The 15,928-nt window shown below is 41.1% G+C and overlaps 1 pseudogene; it reads left to right on the top strand.

Annotated features, from left to right (window-relative positions):
• The first annotated feature begins 15,283 nt into the window (after positions 1-15,283).
• On the top strand, positions 15,284-15,428 carry LOC122797435 (annotated as a pseudogene).
• Positions 15,429-15,928: the final 500 nt, after the last annotated feature.

Raw genomic sequence — 15,928 nt, forward strand, 5'->3', positions numbered from 1 at the left:
ACGGGACTTATTTTAAACTGCACTAGATACTTGGAATCATCTCCCAGCATAAATAAGCAGTGAGCACAACTATAGAAAATTCCAGCAACAATCTGCCAAACATCGCTCATCCATGTCTGTATTAGCTTTACATTTTGATAATTTATTTATTTATAAGTTGTTAACTGGTGAGTGGACTAGTACAAGAACAGTTTCTTCCACTACCCAGGGCATCTGGCAATGTCAAAAACAAAAAAAGAAATTACAGTGGTTCAAATAATACTGTGAAACAGCAGTATATAATGCATACCATATAAGTAATGAACTATGCAAAGTAGAGCATATCAATCCAATTAAAAAGAGTGCAGGTAAACATTCATATATATACAGTTGTACCAAAGTCCATGCATTGTGTTAGCTTGGTAATGTATGTAAAAATTATGTATGTGAATGTATTTATTTTACTTGTGGAGTACATGACTGACGATTGTGGAGGTAAGTTATGTTTTATAAGCAAATGTTTATTGAGTCACTTAGACAATAGAGATGCAGTAACTGACTGTTACTGTTAGCTTGATAGTCAGAACACAATGATTGCATCCTTGAAGTCTACCTGTATACAACAGTACACATATTAGACTACAGGACAGTTATTATTGTAAGTGTCTGTAAGGATTATACACTAATGTAAGGTACATCTTACTTATTCTTTTGCAAGTGTAGGTCATGATAAACAAGGGAATTCAGACAGTCGGGTAAGATCCTCATTTTACTTAGACATACACATAGCTTGCATTGGAGTTACACTATACAGCCAATTATAATGCCGACCTTTGCCCTTTATAAAATCATGCACAGTACAGGGCATGGTTAGATTAAGCTGCACTGAGGCAGTGGCTACCTGTCCCAAGTGTATCACCAGGTGAAGCTACAGATGACACAGGCCATTAAATAGGGGAATTTCAGTTGTAACACCAATGATCCAGACTGTGTGAATGATTCCACACAGGGGATGTCAGCTAAAGAAGATATAAACACTGACTAGTGAACACTGCTGCACGGACATCCTCAGTGAGCTGCTTAACAAAATCTCTTATGCTGTGGTGCATTGGTTAATAAACAGTTGCAAAGTTCAATATTGAGGTGATGGATTGAATGCCTTTATCTGTCTCATTAGTTATGTCATAAAGTATTGTTAGCTGCTACTTCAATGGTGATTGTCTGTTAAGTGTAGTAGTCACTGTTTCCCAACTGTAACAACATCACACATCATGTATATAGTTCATTTAACTGTATGTATGTATGTATGTAGTGCTACTTTATAACCAGCAACATAGTCCTTGTTTATGTCTCAGTCTTGGAGCAACATTTGCAAGATGCCCACCATTTACATTTCTGTTGCTAAAGGAAGTTTGTTGCAGCTCTCTCCAAGAACTTTATGTATTGATGAAGCTTATTTTATTTATTTATTTTTTAATTTTTGTTGACCAGGCTTGTGGGATGGTGGTCAAACCGTTTCAATCACTGTCTGGGTTATATAGCAAATACAAGACATCAATAAATATATAATACAATGTAATAGAGACCAGTACATACAAGCAGTAGAAATGAAAGACAAAAAGCACATATTTAGATACTGATATATTATATACATAACAGTAACAACAGAAACAGAAGATTACGTCCTTTGTAAGTGAAAAGAGCAAAGAAGCAGAGCAGGCAAGGCTAGAAGAGGCAAGAAAGACAAAACATAAAATGCAAGTAAATACAAAGACAGTAGTTTATGTGGCATTATAATATACAAGAGATAAAGTCAGAACCAGAGTAGTGTCCTTGTGAAGGAGGAAGAAGCCTAGCTATTGATAATTAAATTGGTGGTAGGAGAAAAGAAGATGGTTTTTGTAGGAAATACATGTAAAAGGCTAAGAAGTAGTGTATTTTATACAACTATATGCAAATAATTAGTCGTTTAAAGGAAGTGAAATGCTATGTTGTGAGTAGGCTTAGTAAGGTTTGAATGGCAGACTTTAGCTGGTGTCTCAGTAACAGTTACATTTGTATTCATCCCATGGGTGTGATTTCAGCTTATTTTTTGAAGGTTGTGAGATTTTTGTTTGTTGTACTGGAATCAGGTAGGGTCTTCCAGGAGGCAGGATCGAGTTTGTAAGTGAGTTTTTTTCATGTGACGCTGGTGTGAAATTGAAGCTCTTTAACTTTAAAGAGGAGTTATTTCTGAATGAATATAAGGCATCATGAATGACTAGTTCACTCTAAATGGGGGTGGGGGGTGGGGGTGGTAGTTATGTTTAAGTAACTTAAAGTTTTTTTTGTGATTAGTAGTCTGTAAAAGATTTCTCCCTCCCAAGGTCGGTTTCATTTCTACAGTCCCTTTCAAGCTTTTGAATTTGCTGATATCCTGACTAGCAGAAGTGGTCAGTACCCCACTAGGATCAAAGCATGGCATTCTCAGCATTTGTGTTTTTTCCTCTGTGTATTTAAATCTATCCTGCTAATGGGCCACACACAGCCAGGGTGCACACTGATTGAGAAAATATGACTTCTCAGACTACTGTGTAATATTTAATTGACAGTTGGAATTACAGAACTGTATTGGTTTGGGGACATCTTGTCTTTACTTGCTTGATTTGTTTTACATTTGCAGTTCTGCATAATTCTGGTAATTGTACCTGTTTGCAAGTTGCTACCTTTTGCTGTTCTGATGTGTCATTTAGAATTGATACATATGGGTATCCTTCCATGCAGGATTGTAGCCATATAGACATCATACATGGTCGGGTGCCATAGTATATTATCCGGTTAGCAGTAACATATTGAAAGACTTAAGATAATGTATTCTGCTACACCATCAGTAACAAAAAAAAAAAAAATATTTTTACTGATCCTACTAAGCCTTTGCAATGTTTGCTGTTTATACTTTATAGCATTTATAATGGGGCACATAAGTATATATTCAGCAGTTTTCTGTACATGGACAACATAAGTTCATCTGGGAAAGTATGCCATAACATTAGTCACTCTCATGTAGGAATTTATTTTTTGCAGTTTCTGTACTTTTCATCGGGTCAGGTAATGTGTCATCACCTCAGTATTTCGTTATTTTCACTTGATTCCTACATTACAGAATCTCCAGAAGCAGGAATAGAATCAACAGATATACTGTTCTGTAAGTATGTATTGTATCAGATCATGAGTCACAGTGCTACATTTCTGACAATGCTGCAAAGTCTATGCTGTACAGTGTCATGAATCGTAGCAGATACAGTGATTGACATTTGGCTTGTTCAGGTTATAAAACAATGCATTATTTGTAATTAACATCAGCATGATTACTTGTTAAACTCATGGAAGTATTAGTGCATCATGGTACATGCCTTCATATAATAAAAAGACTATGTATGTGTTGGAAGAAATTGAAGTCCAGTGGAGTTTGGAAGGGACTTGAGAAAGTCTGCAATTGTAGCAACAAGGTACCAACTTTGAAAGCCTAAGTACACAGTGAAAACCAAAATAGTAGAACATATGGGGAACTGCCATCTAGATATAATGTACCATTTGAATGTAGCGTGTTGCAAAATGTTAATAATCTGCTTATTTATTAATGGCTGAATGCCATAGATGATATTACTGATAAGTTTAAAGACATTGAAGCTGTATACCATCCATTCATTACACCTTTATATGTTAATGCTTTTGAAAGTGCTTTTTTTAGTTAAGTACTATCCTGGGAACTTATGCAGCCTGTATGCCATCTGCTGCCCTATGAATGTATATGATGTTCAAAACCAATACTAGGTATGTTACACTAATTACCTCCAAATGTTGATCGTTTCGCAAGGGTTGGCATGAGATACACATGCTCATACAACAACAAGATTTTATGTTCATTTCTTGATTTCACAATAACCATCACTTCCTGATGAATTTTTTCCATGCAGCACTTTGCAGGATATTGAAAAAACAATGCAGTCCCTTCTAAACTCTGAATGCAAAACACTGAAAAAGGGGGAGCAGGGTTTAACTAACCACCTATACACTAGTAGGTACTGCCCAGTTAAGAAAACAGTGACTTACTTCTACCAAATTGCCTGCCCCTTAGAAATCGCACACACAATAATAACGATACTGTTTATACAGTGTGTATGTAGAAATAGAATATTCCAAGTCCACCATTGCCAGAAAAATAAACCCAAAGGGGAAAAAAAACAAGGTTTATTCCATGAATTATTACTCAGGAATGACCTGACGCAGGATGTTGCTAACATGAAGGTAATTGTTATACTCATTCTATTTCACCATATACATTATGTATTGTGGCACCCACTGCTGCATGGTGGTATCCCATCATGCATTTTTATTTTTGCTACTTAGTTGTATGTAAGTGATCATTTAGTGAGTACTGCTGCAGTCTCCCCTGACAATGTCTGAGTAATACTGTATCTTACGTACTGCTGCAGTCCACTATGTTCTTTACCCCTACACAAGTGCAGAGTACAAAACCTTGTTTTAGAAATAGTAGAAACATGTTGGAAGTGCTCATCTGCAGGTACTGAAGTTAAAAGAAGCTTCATTTCTGTGTAGAGTGTTAGTTTATATGTAACATGAACTGTGAATCCATAATTCCATAATCTATCCACAGTCAATAAACCAACAGTTGTATTTGACAAGAACATGTGCACTTTTTATGACATAGCCCATTTCCCTCAGGTACTGGGGTCACAGACTACATCAACATTGCAATAAAGGCACCACTTGGGAAGCATAGAACAAAGTATATTAGCTGTAAGAGTTTCCAGTCCAACAACTGCCAGGTGCTCTGTGATGCAAAGTGCATAAGCTACAATATACCTGCAGGTGACCCAGACAGTACCCATGACTCCTACATATGATACACATACTACTTATATCAGTGGTTTTTGCAAGGTGATTTCACTCAGGGTCATCTTAATAGCAATACTGGATATGCCTTGAAACCATGGTTAATGACACCTACCAGAAATCTCCAGACCATGGCAGAAAATGGCTATGCCTATATACTGCCACAAACGTGGATCATTGCCGAACATGTGTTTGGCCTGCTGAAGGCCTGCTTCTGCTGTCTGGATGTATCTACAGCTGTGCTGCAGTTTGTCCCTGCCACATGCAGTAAGATATTTTCTGTATGTGCCAAGTTACATAACATTATTGTATGCAAACAGAAGCCCAAGACATGGCAGTGGAGGATGTGTCAGATATGGAGCTTGTGGAGGAGCTGGATGCATGAGAAGGCAGTTGATTCATAGCTAGGAGCCAGAATAAAGTAATATACAGAAAAGAAAAAGGGATACATAAAAACCTTCAATTGAACTATGTTATTTTGTGCATAGACTATTTATTTACATTTGTTGACCGGGAGTGTCCGACTGGACATAGGTCCATTTTCAGCGGAGGCCCGGGGAGAAAAGCTCCACAGTTAAAATATACAGACAGTAGTTACATTGGATTTACATCGCGATTAACAATTTGATTAACATAGCAATTAATTACAAACATAGTTACAGAAAAAGAACATAGTACATCAGTAGACAACTAGAATCTTTACCTGCGAAGTACATAACAGACATTAACAATTGTTACAATAAGAAGTTCATGCTGTATAATAAGTATAGGCTTATAAGAATCCGAGCTTGCTATAATCAAGGTAGTTAGTGGGGTGGAAAGAAAGGTAGTGGTTGGATGGGGTGGGTGATATTAGAGTGGGAGTTGCAAGGGCATAGCCAGCATGTTTTTAGGTGCGCTTTTAGTAAAGTTTTAAGTGGGTGCATGATGGTACGGAGGTAATTGTGGGTGGGAGGGAGTTCCATAATTTGGCTATGGTGCAAGAGAATAGTGCTTCACCAGCAGATTTATTGGCTTTAGTGATCTGCAAGTGATTTTTGTTGCTGGATCTTAGTGGTCTGGTGGTGCAATAGGGTTAGTGTAGATTCTGGAGGGATGGGACATTTAGTGGATGGTTTACTAGTTTGTGGACGAGTGTGAGTTGATACCATTGAAGGAGATGAGGGAGTTCAAGCCAGCCCAGTTCAGCAAGTGAGAGACAGTGGTGTCTATGGTAGGATGCCCCTGTGGCGAATTTGGCGATTTTGTTGTAGCAGGTCTCTAGCTTGTTTAGATCGCATTGCCTTAGGTTGGTATATATTGGAGAGACATAAAGTAGGGTGGCGATAAGGTGGGAATTTGCTACTGAAATTGTTGCTGCTTTGGTGAGAAGTTGCTTATTTCTGTATAACGCTCCTAGTTTTTTTGTGGACTTTTTTTATGGTCATGGATATGTGAATGTCAAATTTTAGTTTATTGTCTAGTTCCACTCCTAGCAATTTGATGTGTTCTGTTGAGTGTATAGTGGTGTTGTCTTTTGCTGTGATGTTAAAGTGAGAGTTGTTTTGAATATGTTTGGTGGGTTGGAAGATGAGTAGTTTAGTTTTATTTGGGTTGAGTATTAATTGGGCATCGTATAACCAAGTTTCAACAGAGGAAAAGGCTTCCTGTATGACTTTTTGCAGTTTGGGTAGGGACTAGGCTGAGTAGATGATGGTTGAGTCATCTGCGTATTGTATGAGTGTGCCATGTTTGGTGGCAGAGGCTATATTATTGGTGAAAATAGAGAAGAGTAGGGGTTCAAGGAAGAATCCTTGGGGAACCCCTATAGAGACAGATAGTTGGGGAGAAATGTCATTCTGCCATACAACGGATTGTTGGCGGTCAGACAGGTAACTCTGAAACCAGTTGGTGATTGTTTGAGAGAAGGATAGGTTATTGAGGACAGAGATGAGTTATTTGTGTGGGACCATGTCAAATGCTTTAGACAGGTCTAGGAAAGTAGCAGAGGAGAGATAGCCATTGTTTTTATGCTGAAGAATAGTGTTAGTAAAGGAGAGTAAGGCAGTGGTGGTGCTATGGTTTGGTCGGAAACCTTGCTGAGTATTGGAAAGGAGGTTGTTAGTAAGAAGGTAGACTGAGACCTGAGAGTGAATGCATCTCTCTAGTATTTTGGAGAGTGAAGAGAGAATAGCTATGGGGCAGTGACTGGATAGTTCTGTAGAGGGGCTGCCTTTGTGGAGGGGAATTATATGTGATACTTTCCATAGTGTGGGAATATAACTTTCTGACAAAGATCGGTTAATCAAGATGGATACTGGGTAGGCCAGAGCATCAGTTGCGATTTGTAGGTATTCACTTGGGAGGTTGTCTGCTGCTAATTTGGTGGGCTTAAGTTTAGTTAAGAGTTTTTTTTTTTATGTTGGACTTAGGTACAGGAGAAAAAGAGAAGGCAGTGGGGAGATTACTAGTTGAAGGTGTGGGTTGGAGGGGGAGGGGGGGTTGTGTTATTTAGCTAGTGATAGTATGGTTTGTGTGAAGTGTGTGTGTTGAATGAGGTATCAATATTTTCGGAGGAGTGAGGGATGTTAGGAGGAGGGATACTGACTTTACCTGGGTGAAGGATGGAGTTTATGGAGGACCAGAATTGTTTGGGACTGTTTTGGGAGGAGTCTAGGGCAGACTGGTGGTATTGGAATTTGTCCTGTTTTATTAGCTTTTTGACTCTATTGCGTAGTTCTAGGAATTTCTGTCTAGTTTAGGGTTTTTTGGTTTTGCACCAGTGCTCCCAGGCTTTATCCCTGTTTTTCATTTTTGACTTAGTGGTTTTATGTAGTCATGGGGAGGGTTGTGCTTTAGTTCTGGAAAGTCTTATGGGGGCATGGTAATTAAGGATGCTTAGGAAGGTAGTATTAAAAAAATTCAACTGTGTCATCAAGACTGAGGTACTTTAGAGGATGCCAGTTACATTCTTTGAAGGATGAGATGAATGTGAATGGGTTAAAGTTAATTTTTTTACGTATTTGATGGTAGATGACAGGTTTAGCTTGGTATAGGTATTTTTTGAGTAGGAATGTTGGGGAGTGATCACTGAGGCTATCTGATAAGCAGCCTGTTATATATGACTGTGGACTCTTACTGACTAGTATCCAATCCAGGGTAGTGTGCTTGCTGGAGTTTTTATTTATCCTGGTTGGCGACTGACTAGTTGGGTAAAGCCATGAAGGTTTACATGTTGGATGGTTGCCAGAACAGGATTGCCAGTCAATACTGAAATCACCTAAAATTATAGTTTCTTGGGTGAGATGGTGGGTAGACCAGCTGAGGAGGTTTTCTAGTGGAGGGATTTTTTGGCCAGGTGGGAACTAGCATCCAATTATGTTGATGGTTTTGTTTTGGTTTATTTTGAGGTTGGTATATATTATTTCTTCATTGCCTATTTGTGGAGCTGATGATTTTAAGATCTGGATGTTTAGATGCTGTTTAAATATTATAGCTACAATGCCTCCTTTCTTGTTTAGCCGGTCTACCCTTAGTATTCCGTAACTGGTAGGGAGGATGTGCTCACTGGTAATGTGAGGTTCTAGCCAGGTTTCTGTCAGGATGACTATATCTGGGGAGTACAGGTCTATGGTGGCATTGCGTTCATAGACTTTGTTGGATATACTTTTAATATTTAGGCTTAGTAGAAGGAAGTCACTTGGCTTTCTATTGGCTGTGATATGGGAGAAGTTGTGGTTTCTAGTCTGATTATGAGGATCGGGGTTGGAGATGGTAGGGCCAGGGTTGGGGTGGATGTCTCCACTTAGGGCTAGTTTTGATATGCATGAGGTTATTAGTTTTCTCAGTTTTTGAATGTGTTTGTTTATTAGGGAAACTTTATGATTGTGCTCTGTGGGTAATAGGTATGGTGGGAGGGTTACTATGTTAAGTTGTAGGGATGCTTTATGTTTGAGTAATATAGTTGGTAGAATATGTGGGGGGTGCATAGGGATGGTTCTTGAGTTGGTGGGAGGGGAGCTGAGTGAGGGAGAGACATGAGTGGTGGTGTGAGTAGTAGTACAGTGGTAGTGGTTGAGTGGGGCAATGATGAAGTTTTGGTAGGATGTAAGATATGCAAGGAGAGTGCATGCAGGGCGCATAGGTAAGGTATGCTTGTACATGTTAGCCGAGGAGGAGTGACAGTAGTGAGTTGGCTATTGGAAAGATGGAAGGGTATGTGAGTGTAATAAAGGTAGGACCACTGGGGGTGGGAGGGAACAGGGGCCAGGGTGAGGAGTGAAGTGGGTAGAGACCCTGTTAGTTGCTCTTATAAAGGGGCTGGAAACAATCAGGTAACAGAATAAACTGATAAATGAACATATGATAGTGAATGTGGAGACTCAGGTAGGTACTCTGTATTTCCACAAACTATTAGTTAGCTGTGCCCCAGTTCAGGCAGTTTTAATAAGTTCTATGGCAGAGCTGAGCATGAGGTGCTCAAAAGGGGGGTTGTAGTTTTAAAAATGGTGCCTGCCACAGGTAATATTTATTAACTTTGGGATTGGCTTAAGGTAATAAACAGGGAAAGGGGAGGGGGAGAACAAGGGTGTGAGCAGGCAGTTTTTTTGTACTGCTGCTAATGAGCCAAAGCAAAGACAAGTTTGTGTTTAAGAAACAATCAGAATTGACCAAGGACTGCTCTGAAACTGTAAGTCATTTCTTACCCATTTCTCAGGTGGAAAAACAGGATAACCTTGTATCAGTAGGCTACTGTGGTCTCAGTTTAAATTAACAAACACACAGTATTTATAGGTTCATAGGTTCATAGGTTTATACTAGGCTATCTGCCCTAGGGCATTTATAAGCCTAGCCAGAGTGTGTTTGGCTTTCGCCACCCATTTTAAATGAATTTTGCTATGCCCTTTTTCGAGGTTAGTATACTGTGCCTCTGTCTAACAGTGACATAGAAGTGATACCCGGGGTAAACCGACTATCTCCCATCCACTCATCAAGATTCCTCTTGAAGAGAGTCAATGAGGGACTCCGCCTAACCTGGACTGGGATTTTATTCCAGAGTGAAGGGAGCCTCTGGGTTATGAATCTGTCCCTCCAGCATGTCCTATTTATTTCAGTGCTGAGGTTCAAGTCTCTCAAGTGCGTAGCTCGATGGGATTTGGATTTTCTGATGTGCAGCATGTCCATTAATTCCGGGTTGATCGTGGCTTTATACGTCAGGCACAGATCGCCTCTGAGCAGGCGGTATGCCACTGAGTAGAGCTGGAGTTTCTTTAACCGGGCAGCATATGGCATCTGTTTGAGCCCTTTGATTCTCTTGGTGATGTACTTTTGGGGTCTTTCCAGTTGCTGCAGGTGTCTGGTAAGGTACATCCCGAAAGGGGCATTGTACTCAATTATGGGCCTGATGAGGGATGAGTAAAGAGGCACGATGTCCTCCCCTGATCTAGATGTGAATCCCTTCATGATTAGGTGGGCTATATAAAATGTTTTTCTAACCACTTTGGCCACGTGGTTGTCAAATGAGAGATTGCTATCAACTTGGGTCCCCAGGTCCCTAATTACTTCTTCCGTACTTAATGGATTACCACCTATGTGGTAATTTGTGGGCACTTTGTTTTTGCCAAAGGGGATGACTATACACTTTTTGGCATTTAGCTTAAGGCCATGGCTCTGGCACCAGTTGTCTGTTTCTATGAGGCCCTTTTGTAGGATGCTTGTGTCGGCTGGAGAGTTGATTATGGTGCCCAGTTTGCAGTCATCTGTGAACTTGGTCAGCCACAGTCCTTCCATATTAGCCTGTACCTCCGAGAAATATATACCGAACAAGAGAGGTCCCAGGACTGAGCCTTGTGGGACGCCACTTGTAACTGGTTTGGAGTCTGACATGGCTCCAGCAATTCTAACCATGTGGGTTCTGTCCTTGAGCCAGTTTGCAACCCATCTAGTGACATAGGGGTTTATATTTAAGCTGGTGAGCTTATCTATAATGCCCGAGTGGGGTATTGTATCGAAGGCTTTTGCAAGATAGGCTGTGTGGACCACCTTCCCCTCGTCAATGGCCTTGGTGACTGTTTCAAAGAAATCGACCAGGTTTAAGAGGCAGGATCTGCTCTTAACAAAGCTGAACTGGGTAGGATCCAGTGTCTGTAGGTCCCCAATATCTTTATTTATGAGGTCCATGATGATCCTTTCCATAGCTTTCCAGACTAAGCTAGTCAAGCTTATGGGGCGATAGTTTCCAGGATCCATTGAGGCACCACCTTTGTGGAGAGGGACCACTGTTGCTGTATGCCACTCTTTGGGTACATATCCTGTAGTAAGGCTGAGATTGAACAGTAGTTTTATGTTTGGGTTTAGTTATTCTTGGAGTTCATGTAGTACGCAGCCTGGGACACCGTCTGGTCCCAATGATGCTGTGTTTTTTGCTTTGGAGAGGGCGGCTCTTACCTGAGCATCTGAGATGTCAGGGGGCAGCACTCTGCTGCGATAGATATTTGCCCTTTTGGTGGGGAGGGGGGGGAGAAGTTTGCTCTGAACCTGTCAGCTAGGATGTTGGCAATGTCTCAGGGTTTGGTGTATTTTTTGTCATTTTGGACTAATTCTGAACATATCTGGGAATTCCCACCCAGGTTCCTAACATAACTAAAGAAAGCCTTGTGATTATCCTTAGTGTCCTGTGCAATCTTTCTCTCGAAGCTGGCCTTAGACGATTTTATGAGTGCCCATAGTTTTTTGCTAATACTGATCAGAGATGCCTTCCCTTTTTGGGATTTTGCTCTATCATGTAGTAGCTTCCTCCTTCTATTGTATAGTTTGTTTATGGCTGGGTTCCTGAAGGTGTTCATAGAATGCGGTTATATAGGATTCTGCAGTCTGGGCCGTATTTTCCACAGGCCCGGGGGCTTTGAAGGATTCCACCTCGGTTTTGAGGAGTGTGAAATTTGCTTTAGAGAAGTTTTTCACTGTGGTTTTCTGGCAGGGTCTGGTGTCAGGTTGTGAATATCTAGTGAGATTAGTTTATGGTCTGATCTTACCAGTGAGGGATACACTTCTGGTCTGGAGCATAGAGTCCCCATGTTGGTGATGATCAGGTCCAGTATGTTTTCCCCTCTTGTGGAAGTGGCAACAAGTTGTTCCATAGCATTTGAGTTTATAAATTCTAGGAACCTTTTGGCTAGGGTGTTGGAGCCAGAGTAATGCTCCCAGTCTATGTTAGGGTAGTTGAAGTTGCCCAATATAATGGTGTTTGGAGAGACCTTCATATTTTCCAGTGTTCTCAGGAAGGCCGAGTGGGGTTCCTAGGTTTGGGAGGGTGGTCTGTAGCAGGCTACAAACTGGAAGGCAGTTTTACCCACTGTTAGTTGCACATGGATAGTCTCTGATGCTCTGTGCTGTGCCACCAACCTGGAGGTGTGGGTATCTTTGACGAATACTGATACTCCCCCTCCTTTTGTGGTTCGGTCCAAGTTTTGGGGCCGAAAAACATGGTATGAGGTATAACCTGGTAGTGCTGGGGTGGTCTCGGGAGCCTTGAACCAGGTTTCTGTTACTGCACAGATATCGATGTTCTCCATGCTAAGGAGAGTTTCGAACATGGTATGAGGTATAACCTGGTAGTGCTGGGGTGCTCTCGGGTGCCTTGAACCAGGTTTCTGTTACTGCACAGATATCGATGTTCTCCATGCTAAGGAGAGTTATCAGTTATGGATACTATTTGCTAACAGAAGGGAATAAGAGAGAAAATGGAAGATGAGTGTGTATGTGTATGTGTGTGTGTGTGTGTGTGTGTGTGTGTGTGTGTGTGTGTGTGGGGGGGGCATTTTGCAGACAGTTCAGACCCGGACTGCACTTTTCTTATAAGAATGATAAAGGTGGTACCGCAGTTGAATACTTAAGAGTGGTGTTAGGTCTAGAAAAGAAGAGTACGGAGAGGAGTAAGCACTTTGAGATGGTAAAGATATATTATAAAGATTATAAAAAACAAACTGAGCAAATAGCTACTGTATGCAGGAAAATATGTCTTGAACCAACTACTAGTATATGCAGATACTGAGCCAGTTGGAAAAACATCAGTGAGAAGGGACCTCAGCTGACAGTTATGCAGTCACAGATAAAAATATAGCGAGCAGCACTCTGTCCTGGGTCTCTAATGTGATTCTATCCACCAGTAGCAGCACAATTATATAGAAATAATTAGACACCAGTATGAGCTGTCTACACACAACACATATACATGAATAACATTAGTGAACAAAGTGCAGCTATGCAAATAGACCATACTATTATACTAAAAACAACTTGGTGAAGACAAACAAAATGCTAGCATGCCATAGTAACTTCCAGTAATAAAGCATAAATCATATTAGATGTCTAACACAATTCAACATAAATAAGCATACACAGTTGTAAAACACTTACTGGAGAGACACTGAGCTCCTCATGGGGCCTGTAGCAGAGTGGATTGTAGTTTTAAAAATGGTGCCTGCCACAGGTAATATTTATTAACTTTTGATTGGCTTAAGGTAATGAACAGTGAAGGGGGAGAACAAGGGTGTGAGCAGGCAGTTCTTTTGTACTGCTGCTAATGAGCCAAAGCAAAGACAATTTGCTAACAGAAGGGAATGAGAGAGAAAATGGAAGGGGGGTGTGTATGTGTGTATGTGTGTGTGTATCGGGGGGGTGTGCTTACAATCCAAAGCAGAGTGCTCTCCAGGGGATAATGAATATTGGCTCAAACAGGTAGACACATACTCAAAGTTAACTTTAGCTGTTTGCAGACAGTTCAGACCCGGACTGGGCTTTTCTTATAAGAATGATAAAGGTGGTACTCCAGTTGAATACTTAAGAGTGGTGTTAGATTCAAAGTTAACTTTAGCTGTTTGCAGACAGTTCAAACCCGGACTGCGCTTTTCTTATAAGAATGATAAAGGTGGTACCGCAGTTGAATACTTAAGAGTGGTGTTAGGTTCAAAGTTAACTTTAGCTGTTTGCAGACAGTTCAGACCCGCACTATGCTTTTCTTATAAGAATGATAAAAGTGGTGCCGCAGTTGGATACTTGAGTGGTGTTAGGTTGGAGAGACACTGAGCTCCTCATGGGGCCTGTAGCAGAGTGGATTGTAGTTTTAGTAGACTAGATTGTAGTAGACTAGTCCCTTTCTGCATCAGATATAGGCTTCCCAAGTAACAGAATATAGAAGATGCATCACAGTTGTCATTGTATGCACAGATGGAGAGGGTCACAGTGCCAAATATTATCAATGGGCAATTGTGTGTGTGTGTGTGGGGGGGGGGGGGTTGCACATACTCCCATCTATGGAGCCACCTTTTGTTTTGAGGTTTTAAGCACTACCTAGACCATGTAAAGAGGAAGGAGTGCTTTGTGAATGTAAAGAAATGCCCCTAACATGGATCAGTCCAGCATGAATACCCCACCTTCATGGACATCCATGTTGTAGATTACTTCCCTTCACACTGGATGGTGGAGTTGAAGAGTTAGTATTACGTGTGTCTGACCATGGTCTCCCCATTCCACAGTAGCCTTCACCATCAAAAATGGAGGTAGACCATCCAGGAGGAGTGCATCTGTTTGTGTGCACAGGTACACCTGTTTTGTGTAAACTTTCTATACCACATGTCCATAAAGTCACACATGTGGAATATGCACTCCCTGAGGTCATTATACACACCTTGTAAAACACCTACCATCTCAGCAAGGACTGAGTGGTTAGCCTTCCTCTGTATGATGACCATGCATATTCACTGGGCTGTGGACACTGAGACAGCTAGCTTGAGTGGGCGGGTGATACCCATGGAGAGCACGGTCACCAGCATGACATCCAGCACTGTCTTCTACTTGCTCAGTAGAACCTGTGGTAATAAGGGGGACTGCACTGCAGGTGAGACATCAGTTCCTGGTAAATTTGTCTGCGATTTCCTGTCATTGTGTGTCCTCCTGTGTGTCTGGGTTGGGTTCCATAGGCACAGAGGCTATGCCCATGGTCTGACATGAAATTCTGGATCCACATCGCTTGGCTCCACCACTGAAACCAAGACCTTGGCCATGCCATACTTTGGCTGCCATTATCAACAGAGCCTGATTCATCTTCAGCATTAGGCACTGGTATATCTGTGGTAAAGTAACCTGACAAAATCTCACCTGTGAAGACACCAAAGGAAAGTAGCCACAATAAATATGACCTGCTTCCATTACCCAAGTCCCACTGACTGAATGAATGTATGAATACTATTTTCCATACTGCTAGAGCAGAATACTAGATAACATACCTTGTGCTTTTGGTCTTTGCATCTAAAACCATGCTGTTCCAGTGAAAAGGTGAGATAATGCTTTTAATCTCTTCTGCACTACACACATACACAGTATGCAGATACTTGATCCTCTGCAGACACCCTGTGGATATTCTTGGATGATACTTTTGTTCAGCTCCTATATCCCTAGAGTGAGGTTCTTCCATTGCACAGTTTAGTTGAGTTGATGTCTCTGACTTCCTGATATGTGTGAAACTCAACTGCATAATTTATGGTAGTGAGCGACTGTGTTGGCACAGTTCCTGAAACTTAAACTAACAACCCCCCCCCCACATCTGTTTCTTTTCTCTTTGCTTGCCCCTCTCTGAAAAAAATTACCCAGTTTAAGCACAACTAGAAAAGTGGATGAGCAACAGGAAATTTGCACTGGGTCTGGCACCCGTGTCCCTTATGGACAGAGGTAACTTATCAATGCCTGGCTTTCAATGTCCTATTTGGATACAGGACATCATTATTCTTTCAGAAAAAAACTTAGCTAGGCTTCAAAAGACCTCCCCCCCAAGGTTATTAATCTAGTAACAATCTATGATGAATCTATTAATCTATGAATCCAGGGCTCCATCAAGATGTCTGGATGTGAGAAACCCCATGCAAAGAGGCAAGGAACTTCTCCATCTCTAAGATAGGTGGTTCAGTCAATGAGACACCTCTTGTTGCTGTCATCTGCTGTGCAGGCAAGCAGTATGAGCTTTTGCAGCACCGATCATATTGGTGTCCTGATGTTCGCATGATAGTAATGATTACCT

Source organism: Protopterus annectens, chromosome 3.part0, assembly GCF_019279795.1.
Source record: "Protopterus annectens isolate FY-2018-M chromosome 3.part0, PAN1.0, whole genome shotgun sequence".
Taxonomy (NCBI): domain Eukaryota; kingdom Metazoa; phylum Chordata; order Ceratodontiformes; family Protopteridae; genus Protopterus; species Protopterus annectens.